Below are 6,256 nucleotides of genomic sequence, written 5' to 3'. Positions count from 1 at the left end.
GCGTGCCGCCGTCGCAAACCGCGCATGATAGTAGGGGCGAAGCTCCTAAAGCCATGGGTCTGTCCATCCTTTGCGTCTCGTGGTATGTGACCGCCGCATGCTTTCGGAGATGTCGCAAAGTGGGCCGCGTTGCACGCGCAAGAACCGGCTGCAACCGGCAGCGCAAACTCGGCACCGGGAGCGCGAGCTTGTCTGTGTTCGCCAACGGAGGCGCGAGCGCACGTGCACTGCGAGGGGGAGATCACACAAGAGATCACGCCACGAACGCAGGCAGTCGTTCTCGGAGATCGAACGAGACGGAAGGACCTTTGCTCGTTTCTTCTCGTCTTGTTCGGGCACAAGTTCGCCCTAAATATCTCGTCTAGAAAGTCGCGCTTAAACCGCGCGTCGGCAGCTTCGGGCTGAGCTCGCTTGATGCGTTTTGCAGCCGCCTCGCGAGCTCTGACTGCATCGGGGTTTGCCTCCCGATACGAGCGCTTGCTTGCAGCCTCACGAACTCTACAACAACAACAGCAAACGAACAAGAACAAAATAAAAGAACAAAATAAAAGTTGATTTGTACAATGTACGCACACAGTCTTACGTCTTTCTTAATGATGTAATGGGCGAACTTTCACGGGAGAGTTACGGTTACCGATGATCTCCCCCTCTCGAGCTTCGCCCCACTTATCATCATTCATTCCGTGGATATGGCGTGATTTTTCTTTTGTCAGGCTTTATAAAATAAATACCGCCTTATCACCCGTATACACGATGAAATGTGTATTAATTTGAGCCAGTCTATGCAGTGCAAGCAAAAACGAGAGCTTGACAAATTTACTTCAGTGTCCCTGTAAGTGACTGGCTGTTGGTCCCCGCAAACCGCGAGAGGTGAGTGCCGAACTTACAACTGGCTGGAGGAGGCAACCGATTGCCAGTCAATCGCGGTTCAGACTTGCAACGCTTTTCGAAAAGCATCTCTGAATTGCTTTGAAATTGAATAAAAGGTATGTAAAATGTATGAATCAAACCCGGACATTTGGTTCAGGGCGTTATCCGCGATTGAACAAAAGAAGTGCCACCTGGCTCCAATGCTTTCCTAATCGAACGTACTCGGGTAATATAATAGAGAGTTTTAGCTGACCATTTTTGACGGTCTGCTCCTGTAGCGGCGTCCTGCTCAGCGCAACCGGAGACAACGCCGTTCGCCGCCGAACGCACCACGCCTCCGCAGTGGCGCTCGCGCTTGCTATCGGAGAGGAGGGAGCGTGAAAAACATTAAGCTAAAACTCCCTAATATTAATATCTTACGGACGTGTTCCATTCACTACTAAGGGGTGAGGGTTTGTATGCATTGGTTTTGGAAGTCGTGAAATGGCCAGGCACTCCGGCAGTCCGCTGGCAGATCAGTCGGCGAGTCATTTCCCAAAACATTCGAAAGGTGGTGAATTAGCATGTGGCGACGCTCTACTAAAACACCTTCGTGGTGTTTACGTAGAGTGACGCAAACACGGAGCGTCTAGCGTATGCAAAGGCACATACGCCGTGCGAACACTCTTGAATAGCGTAAGGAGATGTACCGTAATTACCCGATTCTAACGCGCCCCCGATTCTAAGGCGCACCCGATTTTCCCGGCAAAAAAAAACGAAAAACCTTGCACCTCCGATTGTAACGCGCACGAACTTTGTGAGCAAGAAAAACGAATGCGAGAGAAACGGGCGATTTATTTCTCGAAGTAATGGCTCTCATCTCACTCCTCGTCGCTCTCCGCTGACCATACATCTCGTCCTTGGTGGCGTCAAGCGTGTTCGCGATGCCACATTTCATAACGGACGTTCAACCATGGTCGATAGGATCGTGGCCCACACCTCGCACGCCCATCCTGCGAGCTTCTCCAGAGGCGCATGCTTCAGCCGACCGCTCGTTTTGAACGCGTGAGAGCCGCTGCTGTCACTGCTGTTATCTAGCGCGCAAGTGGAACGATTTGACGGTTTGTGTGAACGCCGATATAAAAGCCTAGGCGCCTATGCTTCTTGCGTCCGAAAAATCGTTGCTAAAAGCTTTGGCGCCATCTAGAGATGGCGATGGCGATGGGCGGGTCGAAATTTCCGTTGTTTCGGCAGTTTCGGTTTCGTATCCGATTCTAACGCGCATGCGATTTTTCGACCTACTTTTCCGGAAAAAAGTGCGCGTTAGAATCGGGTAATTACGGTAATTGATTGAGAAGAAATGTAAAAAAAGAGAAATAAGAAAAAAATACGAAAATCAGCTGACAAAATCAAAAACATGCATTTTTTATATATACCCCAAAACCGAAAAATGAACGAAGAAGGTCTGCGGAAAAACTCTAAAATTCGAAATAAAATAACGAAAGAAGAGAAAAACCGTGTGACGCCATGCCTTGCATTTTCGAAAAAAAATTAAAATTTTGGGGAAGTTCAACTTTAATTGCTATAATAGTGGAAATAGAGATCATTGGTCGGCAGAATTAAAAAGAACCAGCAATAAGAAAAAAAGGCAATAAATGAAGACTTAGCAAAAATCAACTCACGAAATAAAAAAAAAACATTCGCCCCATACATCTGCCCCCAAAACGAAGTATAAATAAAAAGTCTGCCAAGAACATTGGAAACACGAATAAAAAATATCGTAAATGAACCAACCCTGCAGTACACCCTACGTATTCTAATTAACTTATTAGGTAAGTAAATGCCCTCACTCGCGATAATGCTAATTTGCGTGATTGGCGAAGCGAAACAAAAGGAAACATAGGAATAATAAAACAACACAATATAGTTTTCTGCTCATTGGCATATTTGGCTGCAAAGAACTCACGCTCTAGACAAGCGGCCTAAGAATGTTACGCATTATTTTACAATTGTCTTACTTTCTGCATATTTTGATAACTTTATCGCATCCCCGTGATTTAAATCTGACTAGTAAATAAAACTGCCACAAGTACGTAATCGTCTGAGCGGATAACTATTAAATATTCGGTTTTAGTAGGGTTCCCATAAACAAGAGTTACAGCGATTTTTGTTAACCACACGCCTTTCATAGAAAGTTATCCATTGACAGCAAATGGGAAATCTAATATTTGCGACATCAGTGTCACTTAATTATGACCAGTAAATAAACGCGGTGCAATGAAACTTGTCTTACGGCCATTTTTTATGTAACCGTTTCTGAGAAAGTTTCCATAAAACAATTGAGAAAGCAGCTTTGTGCTGAGCATTCACTATAACTTTGGCTTTGTCACAAAGTGTTCTTGTTCGCGCAATAAAAGATTTGTACCGAAGCCTATGATATAAAACTTTGCTTTTAAAAATGTTCGCGTCAAAACTCCTAGAACCATAGCGGGCTTTTCCGCAGCACCTGACATCAACTTCATAGGCAATGCAAGGCGTCAAGATTGCCAATGCGCATGCTCTCTTCAGCTACAGGCGACGATGCCGGCAACTATTGATTGATTGTGCGCTTTAACATGACGAAACTAGACCTGGGCTACGAGTCGCGCCGTAGTGGAGTATTCCGGCTTAAATTTGACCACCTGGGAATCCTCAGCGTCGCTGACTGCAAAGCTAATTTCTTACAGCTCAGAATATTCCCCAAAGTTGGGCCCCTAGTGGATTGTCGCTCCGAATGACAAAGGCAATAATATCGTTGTCAATTTGCGTTACACTCGCGCTGATAAGCGGGACAGGGCCGCGGTCGCATTGGGTAGTAGCCTCAAAGGACGCTTTGCCTGCTTTATGAAGTCTCCGAGCATTGCGTGCCGGTAAACTTTCAGGCCAGGGGTGCGGGCGCAGAAAGAATCTTTGATGGTGAATCACTCACCCATGACGAAACAGGTAAGAAAGCGGGAAGCCGACAATCAGTACAGCGGTGCTGCCAAACACAAAGAATACGAGCGTGCCAATGACGGTTACGACGATGACGACGATCACTATGACGGTGATAATTGGAGCCCAAAATGTACGCTAAAATTTCTCGCGAGATAAGTAAAATTCAGTCACTTGCGCTGCACCGCCAAACAAAATATAAAGATTTCCATAGCCCTGCGGCCCGACGCTAATCTTTTCTAAAAAATAGCACATTTCTTTTTACAAAAAGAATTCATAGAATTGGTCCAAGAGAACATTTTATGTTATAACTAAATTACAGGTCTTGCAAACATTTCGGCACCGCAGCGGCTGGAACCCAGGCCCGTCGCGGTGAAATTCGTCGTTCGAGCAATTAGGCTTCCGAAGCTGAACAGCAGCTATCCTTTAGGCGCTGGTCAATCAAATAAAAGTATTTTTCTTGTTCGAACTGGGGAACTAGGGGGCACTGGGTGCATACAAAAAGTGGCAGAACTGAATCTCATGAGATGTAACTATGGCACCTTTCGTGTATTCGCCAAACATGGCTGCTTATACGCACTCCACGTGTCCTTCTTTCGCGTCCTACTAGAAGAATGAAAGAAGTAATATACTCGTTGTGCATCTAAACTGACCTAAAAGATACCGAACTCTCATACTTTTCGAAAAAGAATGAGTAGAATTGACCTAACAGCATAAGGGTGCACTAAAGGGCCTGTTTTCTATGTTTTAGGCTCAAAATAACAGAACACACGTTGCTTTTAAAGGGATGGTCGTAATTATATTCCCGGCACAGACGTGAATTGTACCACGAACTACCAGTAGCGAACAATTTTATGGTGCGTCGAGAAGCTCATGTCGATCTTACTTTGGGTCGTTGTCAAACTCGCGCTTTATTTTTTAATCAAAATGCACCAACTTTTGCATCAGCTTTCATTACTAAAACTCCTCCCATTCTTTTGAGCTGCCACGGAAAGAAATCCACTGATTGGCTCCAGTAGCCCAAGGTGTACGGGGGCGATTTTTTATCACGAACGGCGAAGCCAGCCGAAGGCCCACCAGTGCTTCTCTAGTCCGAAAAACTCTTAATTATTGCGGTACATTGTTATATTTGCTCGCCTGCTAGCTTTATTTTCACAATTAAGGGTGGCTCGGTGCCCTCAAGGTGGCTTTAGGAGCGGGACGCGGAATGTTAACTCGTTCAATTCCTATTCCGCAAGTAACAGGAGGTGAGCGGCTTATACAGTCAAATCCCGTTATTGCGAACCTCCGAATAACGATTTTTTAGAGTAACGACCAATTTGAAAACCCCCTACCAAATCCCCATTAATTTGTATGTAGAAATATTTCACTACTACTATTTTGAGAACACGGATTATTTCAGAATAGCGTATCTAATTTTACATCCTCATATAAAACTACACTTCAAAATACCGAATTCCGAGTGTATGAAATTACTCGTGTTGGTGTGAACTGCGAATAATGGTGGGCATGTACAACTATCATCATCATATTAAATGCGCATTATCTCTATGGCTATGGTCCCTAGAAATATGTGCTAGTCTGCCGTCCGCCGGCCGCGAAGGGGGCTCCTCCGTGATGCATGTAGCGGCGGCGCTGCAGTCAATCGGAGCGCGGTGGCCGGCCGGCGCGATGGGCAGCGGCGGACGGCGCTCTGCCGTGCCGCTGCTGCTTTCGTATTTCTGCCCTGTTTCTGGGCGGGTTCAGCCCATTTTAACTGCCCCTTTTCGAACCCTATCCGCTTCTGTCGACAAACCACATTAGCCAATTAGTTGGTTCTTACCAGTACGAAGAGTTTTAACCGAAGCGTGAAGTGACAGGAGTACGTTTTCGCGTATTATGAAATCGAGTTTCCTAAAAACCGCGGAATCGTGTCGCTACGCTATTTCGATTTCGACACATACTCGGGAGCTTCGGGAACACTGTCTGGCACGCATCGTTTTCCAGCTTGGAAACATCATGCGGGACTTCAGTTACATTACCAAGCAAACAACCGTTTTTTTTTAATATCCCCGCCGTTGTTAACTGATGGATTAGTCAGCGCCTGAAAATGTGTGTGTGGTGTGTCGGCACTCCGCTTTTTTGTATGGCTCTTTGGAACCGTCTTTCTTTGCAAGTTTCCCAAGATGTTGTCCCCTGTACGTGTATGTAAATAAAGCAGCTCGAAGCGGTGCCTTCTGACGCATCGTTGATCTGGAGGCCCTTAAGCGCGCCTCTTCGCGGCCGCCTCAGTTACGTCCAGTCAACTGGGAATCTGTTAAATGTAAATTCCGAATAAAAAAACAAGACGTGTGCACATGCATACGAAGTTTAATCACCTTCAGTCATCAGATACAGTGATTTCTCCATAACTCGAACTCGGATATCTCAAAATACCGGTTAAGTCGAAACCTTT

This window comes from Haemaphysalis longicornis, unplaced genomic scaffold (genome assembly GCF_048455015.1).
Source record: "Haemaphysalis longicornis isolate Haplotype H1 unplaced genomic scaffold, Haemaphysalis longicornis Haplotype H1 scaffold_10, whole genome shotgun sequence".
NCBI classification, from domain to species: Eukaryota; Metazoa; Arthropoda; class Arachnida; order Ixodida; family Ixodidae; genus Haemaphysalis; species Haemaphysalis longicornis.
This window is presented reverse-complemented; position numbering follows the sequence as displayed.